The 13,561-nt window shown below is 37.9% G+C and overlaps 1 long non-coding RNA gene across 4 annotated transcripts; it reads left to right on the top strand.

Annotated features, from left to right (window-relative positions):
* Positions 1 to 719: 719 nt before the first annotated feature.
* Positions 720 to 5,055, top strand: LOC110788960 (uncharacterized). Of its 4 annotated transcripts, none has more exons than XR_002533479.2 (3): positions 720 to 905; positions 1,689 to 1,716; positions 2,224 to 5,055. It is a non-coding gene; the product is annotated as an uncharacterized lncRNA (long non-coding RNA). The 4 variants fall into 4 exon arrangements; XR_008918876.1 differs by lacking the exon at positions 1,689 to 1,716 and having other exon boundaries at positions 722 to 905; positions 2,224 to 3,820; positions 4,759 to 5,055; XR_008918877.1 differs by lacking the exon at positions 1,689 to 1,716 and having other exon boundaries at positions 724 to 905; positions 2,224 to 2,430; positions 3,632 to 5,055.
* The last annotated feature ends 8,506 nt before the right edge of the window (positions 5,056 to 13,561 follow it).

Raw genomic sequence — 13,561 nt, 5'->3', positions numbered from 1 at the left:
CTTTTTTTTATTTATTCATTGATTTAATATTAGTACCATATTTCATGTTAATACGTTTCATCTTTTTAGTTAAAATGTTTATCTTTTTTCTGAGATCTAGGATACAGAGGTACGACCTATTGAATATAAGATGAAAAGCTCAAAAAATCTCTATATTATCCAATACCTTAAAAAAAAAATACAATATTATCCAAAATAACTATTGATATTAATTTTTCGAAAATGATAAAGGTCGCAACATGCGACCTTTAAGCCGTGTCACAATGATGACATATCATTCTTATGTGTCATGATATAAATTGGAATCTAAAATATTTAACTTATATATCCTATTATACATGTTTAAAATAAAGATGGAAAAATCTTAATATTCTAATTTGTTTCTTTCTTTATATCGATTACCTTATTTACATATTTTTATAGTAAAATTTTTGCATTGATAGTAAAAATATTATGATGACTAATATCCTATGTGGCGCCTATATGTACCAATTAAACTCCGACACGTAAGATTGCGACAACTAAATGTTGTCGCAACTTGCGACCTTTATTATCACCCTTAATTTTTATTGTTTAACAATGATACTATTGAGTGCTTTTTTAAAAAAATAAAGTAAAATTAATTAATTAAACTAATTAATTATTTTCCCTCCAAAAAGATATTAATTTTAATGATGTGCCAACAAAGAAAGTAAATATTTTTTTCCCAAAGCGGGAGTATTTTTTTTTTTTGATAACACAAAGCGGGAGAATTTTGATAATCGCGCCTCACATCTGGTGAAAATATAAAGTTCCTAGTTTGTTCCCTCAAGACGACGAACATGCAATTATTCTTCGATCCTTCGTAGGCACTCCGGCGGACTTGAAGCTGATGACTCCACCCCCTCTCAAGCGTCTGCAGCGATGTCAGTCTCACTTTCTTATCGTCTTAATTTTTTGGATTTTTGTTCTTATGGGTTGAGAAATTGGGGTCTCTAATTTTTTTTTGTTGGGGGTTTGCTTTTGGTTAAATTGAATTGAGGTCATGTTCAAATCTGAAATTTAATAATTGATATTTGCATTGACCTGAATTACCCGGTGATGAATTGAACTTGAAGTAACCCATTTTGATCTTCTGTCGTGCTCTTTTCTACGCGTTTGATTTTGATTTTGGTTTCCATTTATGTTTTTCTCAATTCGATTGGTTTCTATGTTTGTTAAAATGGTCTGATATCAATTGAATTAGGAAGCAAAGTTAGGGTTTGAGTTGTTACTTTTGCTAAATATGATAGAACTACATAAACGAAAATTGTAGTTTAAGCGCCTAAGGCGTTTCATGGATAAGTGTCATTGTGAAAAAGTTGTTTGTTTTGTGGATATCTTAGTAAAGAGTTTAATATTAGCAAAGAAAAAATTTATGTTTAAAAGCAATGGTTTATTGGAGTCACTATGAACTTTAGAAACTCGGCTTCAACGGACATCCCGAGTCAATTTCGCAATTTACCTTCGTTTTAGAGAGTTCTTATGCATTATGTCTCAAATTTGTTATTTTTAATTATTCATGTGATTTATGTCAGTTTTATCTAATATGTTTTATGCAATAAGTGCTACTCTTGGTTGCGCTTTTTCTCTGTTTTTTATTCCAAATTAATTTCAAGATTGAAGAATGTTTCATCCAAATTCTGATCATGGTTTCATGGTCTGTGCAGGACATATATGAACAAAGTTGGGTAAAAAGTATGATAAGGAGAAATCAGAAAAGTTAGACTTTAGTTGTCTTGTGCTTCTTTTTCTTTCTCACTTAATAATTCTTTTAATTTATTGCATTGAAGTTGCAGCTGATAGTACAAAGATGAACTTTTATTTATGATATTTAATTCTCACTTAATCAATCTTTTAGTTCATTGCACAGAAGTTGCTGACAATCAACTCTATGATTTGTGTTCTTCATTATGAAACTCATAAACACCTGTTGGGTGGGTTTTTGTATCCAGAGAAGCGTACATAACATATTCTGAAATGGTTGGGTATAAAGAAGTAATTAAATTACTTCCTCGGATGTTGATCTAGAGTCAGTTCATAATTCCTTATTTCAAGAAATAATTAAGTTGTTTCTTCTACTATTAGTCAACCACATGCTTGGATGTAAATTACCTTGAAAAATGTTTTTGAATTTATCTTTCTACATGGTCTGAACTCTAAAGTGACTTGTAAGTTCTAACGTTTGTTTGTTTTATGAAGCAGGAAAGGTTTTCCATTGGGATTGAAGTAGTCTATCATTCTGAAGAAGACCGTACAGGAAATATGTTTGGAGAAGCAAGCGTCACAGATGAGACTTCCAGCAATTTGGTGCCAAGCAGGTAGTTTGACCTGATGTTTATGAAATGTCAGCTAAACAGGAAGACAAGGAGCCTGTATTTGACAGTGAAGACTATTGTAGGAATGCCTGAAGTAAGTTCCGAGTTTGCACAAAATGTTACCTTCAACTGAAACGAAATCCAAAACTCTCTGCCCACTGGCCATCTTGATGCCACAACAATTGCATATTTGATGATTAAACTAGATGATCTATTATTTGTGATTTCATTCGAAGTTGATAGCTTTATTCTTAACATTCTGAATGTGTTTGAATGCTTGATGCTGATAGCTTTATTTGTAGCATTATGATTTGTGTTTGAATGCTTGAAGCTGGTAGCTTTAAAAACTTATATGTAGAAGGTTAGGGGCTTGACAACTTGGTTTCTGGTTTTGGGTCTGATAGTTGTTGTCTTTGTGTTGGTTTGGTAGTCTGTTGTGCATGCTTCCTGTTTAGCTTTCTCATTATTGTTGGTTATTTGTGGAGTTCAGTTTCTGGTTTTAGTTTAGTGTTGATCCTTGTTATTTTGAACAAAACCCATGTCTGGTAAAATGTTGTTTGTCTGTGATGGATCTTTTTTCTCTGGGTTGAATGTACATGAACGGTTATCAAGGTTTCAAAATATTATCGTTTGGGGTTTCCAAGGGTTAGGGTCACTTGATCTGTCTTATAATCTGTTGAATGATGGATTTTAGTGGGAATTTGTTTTCTTGGAATCTGCTAGTTTCATTGCTGAAATTGAGTTTTATAAGGTATCTTAATACGGAGGAGAATTCCTTTGTGGGTCCTGTTCCTGAATGGATTGTAGGGATGAAAGGGCTTTAGAATTTGGATCTCTCGGATAATAACTTTATTGGCATTTTGCCAACTCTGTGGGAAAACTTAGGTCTTTGAAAGTGTTAATTATGTCAATGAATTCTTTGAGTGGTAGCTTTACCAGTATCTATGGCTGGTTGTTTAAGCCTTCAAGACATAGATTTTAGGCAGAATCTGTTAACTGGTGATCTACCTGAGTGAATTTTTAAGGTGGGTTTGCATGAAATCATGCTCTCCGAAAAATGTTTCTTGTTTCTAAGTTAAAGTACGGCTGGCTCACTTGGCTGGTTGCTTATCCAGGGCCCTACACTAGGCGTATTTCCTGCTGCAAGTCCTGCGATGCGATCTTGTATTGCAGATTGAACTACTGTTGTGCCAGCCTTTGTTTTCCGTTTCGAATTTGTCATTATTATAGCTAATCACACTCTTATTTGAACATGATATTCCTTCCAATAACTTTCCCTTTTAATTGGTTTGCAGAATACTGAAGCCTGTTAGATGTTAAACTAAAATTTCTTGATGAGCCTACAGACAAAACTATTGATTTTTCTAGTAAAGCTTCATCATTAGGTTGTATCAGGTAATGTGGAATCCTTCCTCAAGGTAACATCAAAGCTGAAGCATGGAGCAACTAACGATGATTACACAGAATAAGCTGCAATTGACCTGGTAGTGAAACTCATTGCTGCATCCTTCCTACCCTACCAAAGAATTCTCTGAGCTAATTTTTTATATTCATGCTGACATGATTTATGTCATCCCAGATCCTGGTTGATGGATTTTGGTCCAGTCATATTATCAGGAACAAGTCATGTTTTATAGTCTGTTATCTTTTCTTTGCATCTCAAGTTTCTACTATACTTTTTTAAACCTTTTGCTGGCGTTTTTGGTATAGTGGCAACTAGTCTGCTACTAATGAGCTCTTTAGGTTGTTTTTTTGTGCCTATTTTAGTTTCAGCTTGTTCATAAATTCACATTCAGGTTGCAATTCGTGAAGACTGTGCATACTGTTAGTGTTATTGATATGCAGACTGAAAGCTTCTTTGGTAAAATTGATACACTTAGTTCAGAGAAATAAATTGATATACTTCGTTTCATTCTCTCTTTTCTCTGTTCTATTTCTTCCCCTACTGGTTCTTATTTTTCCCGCCTAATTGTATCTGCAAGTAGGCTTAGTACACTGAGATTCACCCTTATCAGCATTGTGTAGATTAAAGAAGTGTGCTTTTCTCCAGTTTGTGTATGCTTTCGTCTTGCATTCACTTCAATAAAATAAATATTATGGAGTACCTGCTAATTAGTATTTGTCATTTATCTTGGGTGTAAGACTGCATCACTTAGAGCTCTAAATATGGTATCATTAAGGTAAGAGAATGCAGAATTTTACTGTGTGAAGTGCAAACTTAATCAATCAGGTAAATATGTAGCCTAATGTAACTGTATAAGCAACAAATGACCACTTTGTCTTTTGTTTGTTTGGGAAACAAGTCAGTAGATCATGTTAGCCGCACCCCATATGTTAAAACTGATTTACTTAATATTCTTCTGATATTTATTTGTCTTTTTGAGCTTCTTATTGAACGGTAAATTTTATTCACTTATTGCAGGGAAAATGGTTCCTCCAAATGCAAAAGTGGTTCTTTCCAATGAGAAAATGGATCTTCCAACCTTCGTTGCTGAGATCTAAAAGGAACTATATGCCACCTCAATTACTTGCAAGAAGACATGATTATCTTATTTTATTTTATTTTATTTTTTGTTGTTTAGATCGAACGAAAATTGATTATCTTTTAGGCTTAGAACTTAAAAACGAGATGATGGACATGTGATTGTTGGTTTCACCTAACCTGGAATTTTAGATGATATTAAAATTCTTGAGTAATGAAAATCACATATTATTTTTATTGGTTTATAATTTTTTGACAATGGATAAAATAGGGTTTCTTCAAAAAACGACAGATAATAAGGGTACTTATTATATGAATTTAATATTAAAGATAAAATAATTGGATATTATTATCAAAAAGTTGAATTTGCAATGATATTTTGTGATTGACTATTTGGTAGTTATTGCTTAATAATTTATTGTTAATGTGTATCTATTAACGAAGATTCCTTAGTTTGTCGTTAATTATTAACAATGAATCCTTCATTAATTTTTAATAACGAACATAAAAGTCATAGTTAATTGTTGACGACAAACCGATAATTAAAATTAAAATCCAATAACGACAGAACCTGTTACAACGAACACAAAGACGAATGTTATCGTCGTTAAAAGTTTTAACGACGAAATGTTTCGTCATTAAATATCTTTTTTCTAGTAGTGGTATATATTTTATAACCTTAAATGCTTTTCTTAAACAATTTCGAAGAGAATTAATAAAAAATAGTAGAAAAACATCAAGGAAATAAGTCAAATATGTCTAAGAGTTTTGGCATTATAAAAACAATCTACTTTAATGACAAAATAAAATTATATGAATGGAAAAATCATTGATCGATTATTTTAAAAACACATTAATTATTCAAAGGACAATTATTTTCTACCAATTATATATTTCTAACAAGTGTATTTTATATGTTGAAAGGTGCACTATTTGTGGTGTCTATTTTCTACAAAATAATAGTATGATATCACTCTTAAAAGTTAGAATTGTAATGCTTCGTATATATTTACTAGTGCCAAAAAAAGCTTTTCGTGGCAATCTAAAATTAACTAATGCTTAGAAAGGCTTTTAAATGCTACCTAAACTTTACAAATGCAAAGAAGAACATTTACGGGAAATCTAAATTCCATTAATCCTAAAACAAACTTTTAGAGGCAACCAATACATCACTAATGCTAACAATGAACCTTTAGGGGCAACTCAATTTCAATAATGCTAAAAAAAGGTTTTAGGGGCAACCATTAATGTATTGATACTAAACAATACATTTTAGAGGAAACTTAAATTTCACTATTTCTAAAAGTAAGTTTTAGAGGCAACCATTATTGTATTAATGCTAAAAGGTATTTTTTAGGGGCAACTTATATTTCACTGATGCTAAAAAAAAGTTTTAGAGGCAACCAATATTTCATTAATGCTAAAAGTTAGATTTAGGGGCAACCTAATTTTCATCGATGCTAAAAATAACTTTTAGATGCAACCATAATTACGTAATGCTAAAAAGCACAATTAGAGGCAAAAAAAAGTTGATTGCCTCAAGGTGTTGCCTCTATATGTAAATTTTCTAGTAGTGTTGGATCTTGTATTTTGGAGATGTTCTTAGCAATTGGGATTTCCGCACAGAGTTGCTCCAACCGCCTAGTAAGGATAATGGTATCGTCATCATCCTAGAGGGGAGACACGATTTAGGTGCCTACAGAAGCCCCCACTTTTACTGAGCGTTCGGTTAGGAAAGCGCAAGTCAAAGTATTTCAAAAGGGACGGAGAATGATCAAGATGTTCTGTAATCAAGACCACTCTTTGTACGCCGGTACTTGCACAAAACAGGCGTTAGAAAAAAAAAAGGATAGAGTCTACCTCCGTTCGGCTGTGACGACTCTGGTCCGTATTTGTACCCATTTCCGTCTTTGAATTGGGACGGAGCTTGGCATCGAAAATTTTGAATCTTGAATTTTCGAATTTTTTAATCTTCAATTCTTTGGATTTTGAATACCCGGAGTTGATCCGTGCTGGGGATAAGAGCTTTTTACCGGCCCTTAAGACTTTCTTGGAGCTTGGGTCCGTTGGGAGTCGAACGCCTGAGTCGTTGTATTTTTTGGACTTTGTATTCTTGAAATATTCATCTGTTTGTACTTGGAGATACGGGTGTATACCCGCATTTTCGAAAGACGGCCTGATGCGACATTTGATGCTTGGTGCGGAAGACCGTAGCAGTAAAGGACGTGCAATCAACACGGGACCGCGCGCGGCAGATTCTGCGCATGCAGCAGGCAGCGCCGATCGCGGGCCTCAGCGTAAGGCGCGGGGTTGAGCTATAAAAGCTCCCCTTGCCGTGCCATTTTGAGGCACACTCTCTTGAATTCTTTGCTTTTCTCTCTCAAAGGTCGATTAGCCTCTCCCCTTGATCTTGTTCTTGCCTTGTCCATGTAAGTATTTCATGTTTTTGCTTATGAAATAATCTCTAGGATTGCTTGTAGATTTAAATTTTCTCGTACTTTGGAATGATGTTTGTATGCTTAAGCTTCTTGAATTTTGTTGAGAATTGTTTGATAGCCACTTGAACTGGAACTGTTGGAACTTGTAGATTTAAATTTTTGAAAATTTTCTTGAATCTTGTACCTGGTATTTGTAGATAGTAGTCTCACTGGTGACCTTGTGGGGTGTCAGGAGAGAATAGGCTAGGATGCCTAGATGTTGTTTGTAGAGTTTTGGAATGCTGGCTTTGGCATGGGTAGCTTAGGCGTTGGTGTTGAACTTGCATACCTGCTTTGCGTGGATAGCCTAGGCGTTGGTGTAGAAATTGTATACCTGCTTCGGCGTGGATAGCCTAGGCGTTGGTGTAGAAATTGAATTTTGAACTAGAGGTCCCTGGCTGAATTAGTACTGCCGCTGGGGATTTTTGATGTTTTGACTTTGTACAGGCTAGTATAGGATAGCCTCTGAATTTTGATTTTTGCACGGGTTAATATAGGATAGCCCCCAGTTTAGAATTTTGACGCTTTGTACTCTGCTTGATTTAGTATGCCTCGTCATACTCAGAGGAAGCTCGCCGAATCTTCGGTGGTTCGAGCTGCTGAGGAGGATGGTTCGGACGATGAAGCGACTACGATAAATGCACCGGATGGGGGTATGGTTCCCCGGAGAGCACCCACTTTTGTTGGTACTGGCTGGAGTCCTTCCGATCTGGTGTTTCGACCAGAGTTTCACTTGTCTCAGCGGCCTCGTGCTGGCTTGGTGAGTCTTGTACTGTGCTTTGAATTTGTATTTTGTACGTGTATAGGTTTTCCGCTGATTCGTTCATCTGTAGCCTGACGGAGAGCCGTTTCGCACCTTCTAGTCCTTGGTGGAGCTTTAGAAGGCTTTTACAGCCGTCCGTGCTGACGAGGAGGCTTTGAAAATCTGGTTGCAGACGGGCCTGGTTGACTTCTGGCGTGCTATGGGAGGTACTTCGAGGAGAACGGGGATCAAACCCCGCCTATGGGCTTTGCTAGAGCGGTGGTGGGATACCACCAACACTTTTCATATGGCATGGGGGGAGATCACCATTACCCCTTTTGAGTTTGCCATGATTACGGGTCTTCCTTTTTTTGAGAGGAATGTGACCTTTGATTCGGAGCTGACGTGGCAGGGACTTGCTCGGCCCTGTTGTTGACTTGTCAGAGGACGATACCCACGCTTCCCTGACGGTGATTTTGGATGCTATCCGTGGTGTGGGTGTGTCCGCAGAGCAGAGGGTTAGGCTATTCCCCTGAGCTTTGGTGAGTAGGGTGTGTAGGGGAATACAGTTAAACATAATAACATGTGCGGAACAATCCCCAAAGCCAGGAAACATGTATAAAGCACAGATTAAGCAAACTTACATTCGAAACGTGTTTTCCACAATAATCTGTCAATAAACTTACATTGGTAGGCGGTGGCAGAGTAGTGCCCAAGAAGCGCCCACGCTTGATCATCATGCGCTTTGCCATGGGATTCATTTTGGATTCGATGGCTCCAACTTCTGCACTGAATCCCCAAAGGTCTTCGTCATTGTCATCATGTTCGATTAATATCAGAGCTTTGTCGGCTATCTTGGTCCTCGGATGGGACGCATGCAGGGTAATGACATTTCCTTGGACCTCCATTCAGACTTTCTGATGGAGTGAGGATGGCACTACTTTGAGGTCATGGATCCAAGGTCTCCCCAAAAGGAGATTGAAACTTGCTTTGATGTTGAGCACTTGAAAGCTTACTTTGCGCTCGATCGGTCCTGTGCGGAGTAGTAGAGTGAGAGTTCCCATTGCTTCCCGGCGAGTGTTGTCATAGGCACGAACACCTTGGGAGGAACTAGAAAAGTCACTAGGGGTGAAACCCAAATTTTCAGCAATGCGAAGAGGACACACGTTGATGGCTGACCCATTGTCCACCAGAGTCATGGGAATGATTTTGTCTTTGTATTCAACAGTCAGATAGAGAGCTTTGTGATGGCCTGCCCCCTCAGGTGGGAGGTCTTCATTTGTAAAGGTGATTCCTTCTTCCAGATTTGTAAGTAACCCGATCAACTCATCTGGAGTGACATTCAACTTGACAAGAGCATTGATAAGAGCAGTGCGGTGCTCCACAGAGGAAGCCATGAGTTGCCAAATGTTAACCTCTGCCTTAGTGCGCTTCAATTGTTTGATCAAAGGGTTTTCCTCGGTGGGTAGAGGAATATTAGCTGCCGGTGTCGTTCTATTGACTTGCTCTTGAATTCGACCGGACCTAGTCATGACTTGAACACTGTTTTCTGCCTTAGGGTCCAAGTACCAGTCGGCGCTCACAATTTCCCGGCATTCATCTTCGGAGATGTTTTCAATAGGAGGGTCCTGATATGTGTCTTCGTCATCGCTGGCCCATATCCCACAAATGTCTTCTTGGGGTAATCCAGGCTCCGCGTTTTCACTTGGCTGCGCAAGGTGGAGCACAGACTTCTGGTTATGAAAGATTTCCTCTACCTCGAAAGGGCCCACAGCATGGAAAAGAGTTTCTTGATTTTCTTCGAGAGCCCTTATGCGAGCCTCAGCTTCCTCAATACGTTCGTAGAGCTCTGCTATAGCTGCTGCTAGTGAAGTAATCTTGAATAGGATTTTTAGAAGAGGAGTCCGAGTACCTATTTAGCATATGATTTTGAACCTTTGAACTTGAACTTCCCGACACATGATATGATATGCATGCAATGAATGAGACCTAGACTTGACTCTAAGTGCCACTCCGAAGATTCGGGATTTTAGAATTTTGTACTTGTATTCGGGATTTGCAACCCGTTGGAAGTGTTTGAGAGGAGCCTTCATTCTTTTGTGGAAGTTGATTCTTTGAACTATAACTCGGAATATCGAAAGAATATTTCGACCTATTGGACCTTGGACTATTTTAGGGGAATTTCAACCCATTGAGAATTTCGAAATTGGACTTCAACTAGGAGATTGAATTTTGTATTATTTCAAGGGAATTTCAACCCGTCAAATGGGAATTTCAACCCGTCGGACTTGGAGTATTTGTAGGAAATTTCAACCCGATTGAAAAGGAATTGATTTTTTATTATTTCAAGGGAATTTCAACCCGTCAATATTTTAGGGGAATTTCAACCCATTGATAGGACTTGAATATTTTAGGGGAGTTTCAACCCAAGAATAGGAAGCGAAATTTGAACTTGTACTATTTCTGGGGATTTTCAACCCATTGGAAAGTTGGACTTGTATTATTTCAGGGGATTTTCAACCTATTTGAAGTATTTGGAAATGGGGTTTGTATTATTTCAGGGGATTCTCAACCCGTTGGAGAATTGGAACTTGTATTATTTCAGGGGATTTTCAACCCATTGGAAAAAAGAGGGTTTTGAATTTGTATAATTTCAAGGGATTTTCAACCCATTTGACAATTGGACTTGTATTATTTCAAGGGATTTTCAACCCATTGGAAATGTTTGGAACTTTGAATTTGAGAGCAATGGAAAGCAAGGATTTGTAGCTCGACAATGAGTTTGAAGTTTGAATTTGATTCAAAGTTTGAACCTTGGAATGGAAAAGACGCACTTTTGTATATAGAATGTGAAACTTTGAATATGGAAAATCCGGCATTATGCCGCCATGGATTTGAGACATTGGATTTGGGAATTTGAAAGTCCGACATTATGCCGCCGTGGACTTGGAATTTTGAAGTGTTTGAAAATGAGATTGAATGAGGGAGATTATTCGATCATGGATTTGGAATTGGAAGCTTCGAATATAGGACTTGAGATTTGAAGGTTTGGAATTTTTGAACTTCGAACTTGAGGTTTGAATAGGGAATGGAAAAGTCGGCATTACGACGGTATGAATTTGGAGCTTGAAACTTTGAGCATAGGACTTGAAACTCGAAAGATCGACATAGGATTTGAGGTTTGAAAATTGGAGTTGAAAAGGTTGGCATTACGCCGGTCATGAGATTGGACATTTGAACTTGAGGTTTTGAGATTGGCAACTTGAGTTTGAGGTTTAAAGGCTTGAATATTTGAAATAGAAAATCTGGCATGACGCTGTTGGATTTGAGTTTTGAACTTGGAATTTGAAATTTTGACTAGAAAATCCGGCATTATTACACCGTTGGATTTGAGTTTTGAACTTGAAAATAGGAGTTTTGACTAGCAAATCCGGCATTATGGCGCCGTTGGATTGAATCTTGACTTGAAACTCGAAACTCGAAATTTGAATTAGAAAATCCGGCATTACGACGCCGTTGGATTTGGACTTGAAAATTGAGGTTTGGACTTGAAACTCGAAATTTGGACTAGAAAATCCGGCATTACGACGCCGTTGGATTTGAGCTTGAATTTGAAACTTGAGGTTTGAAATGGAAAATCCGGCATTATGACGTCATTGGATTTGAGCTTGAATTTGAAACTTGAGGGTTGAGATGGAAAATCAGGCATTATGACGCCGTTGGATTGCATTTTGTACTTGAAGTTTGAAATTTGGAGTGGAAAATCCGGCATTATAACGCCGTTGGATTGTATTTTGAATTTGGAACTTGGAATTTGGTCACGAAAATTCGGCATTATGACGCCGTTGGATTGAATTTTGAATTTGGCATTTGTGCGTGAGGCGTGTTTGAGGGTTTTGAATCAAATGGAGTGGCACTCCTAAAAGACCTTAAATCGGCGATTTAGATGCATGTGGTTGAATGATGCTCCTAGGGGTTTGGTTTCCTAGTTGGAGGCTAATTGGTTTTGGCAAGCTAGAACTCGAGGTTAGCCTTTCACGCGTGCAAAGACGCCCACACAATGCACAAGTAGCACGTTGTCACACTAATCATGAATATGAATGCGACATGCAAAGTTCTCAACCTAAGGTCGGTCTAAGTTTTGTATGATGCAAGTGGTCGACTTTGGGTGTTAAAAGGTACTTGACTAAGAGACGGATCCGGCGACAACTTGCACATCCGCCTAAGGGACGTGTGTGTCAGCAGACGGCCTCCATACTTGACATCGGGAATGTCAAGCAAATGCCAAGTTTCGGTTGGCGCGGAAATGGTCACACACTTTGGTCGGGAACCGTATGGAGAGTCACCATTACGTTGCCCCCAGGGGTAGACCGAATGTAGAACACATCCGTTTGGGCAAGGTAGAAATTCATTTTGCACAAATATGGTTTTCGAAAAATGCATGAAATGCCTAGAAATTGAAATTTGAAATCGTACTCGAATTTGTATTTGTAAAGCTCGTTTTTCAACATTCATTCTCGAGGTTTGGGAGCGTCCTTCCAGATTCAAAAATAGACTAACTCCCGACGCGAAAAGTTGAGCAAAAGTGGGCGACAAGCCACTATGAGCCACTGTCCTGGATGCAGGCAGTGGCGTTAGGCGCAGGTGGCTGCGCCTGGCGCCAGTGCGGGCATCCAGTACTTAAGAAGATCAGTGGCTTGCTGCTCAAAATCTGCTCGCATTTTCGAAATTGAAATTAGAAAGAATCCCCAGCGAAGTCGCCAGAATTGTATGGGGTATTTTTTTGCGTATATGCAATTCCCTACAAAGGGGGCGGTTTTTAGAAACCATCGTATTTTTGTACCTCGAAGGAGTCGCCACCAAACATTGTTTAGGGTCTTGTTTGGGAAGACCGCAAATGACTCTATTAGGATAAGACTTTAATCTTCGAAACGGATGGGTGAGATTAGGGCACTGGAAAGAGATGCTTATTCCGCGAGCTTTAGAAATTATTCGAGTACGTGACATAACATTTTCGGAAATACCCTAGTTTAGACTATGTGGGTTTGAATTTAGAGAAAATAGAATATCTACTTTGTATGGTGGTCACTTTGCTTTAAAGTTAATTTAAGGGAACCTAAGATCGGTTTGTCCAAGAAATTATCTTTGTTAAGCGTGATGTAACCTTGCATTTTGTTGTATTTAGAATGTATGGTGATGAAAGCAATAAAGAAAATAAAGCAACATCACAATAGTAAATAAGCGCGGAATCAGTAAATACAAGACCCCCTAGAGATGGACTAGTGAGTAGGTCCACATTGCCTAGAAGGACTAGGCAAGTAAAGATGCGGAATTGAAAGTGCGATATTGAAATTGCGGAATTGAAAGTGCGATATTGAAATTGCGGAATTGAAAGGTGCGTAATTGAAATTGCAATATTGAAAGGTGCATAATTGAAATTGCGATATTGAAATTTGTACTTGGGCACATGAGATTCGAACGCCAAGCGGCTCCTTAAAAATAAGTGCGCCCGACACGAATTCAA

The sequence above is a fragment of the Spinacia oleracea genome, chromosome 4, assembly GCF_020520425.1.
Source record: "Spinacia oleracea cultivar Varoflay chromosome 4, BTI_SOV_V1, whole genome shotgun sequence".
NCBI lineage: Eukaryota > Viridiplantae > Streptophyta > Magnoliopsida > Caryophyllales > Amaranthaceae > Spinacia > Spinacia oleracea.
Note: the sequence above shows the minus strand (reverse complement) of the source record. Positions and strands in the feature narration are given on the sequence as shown.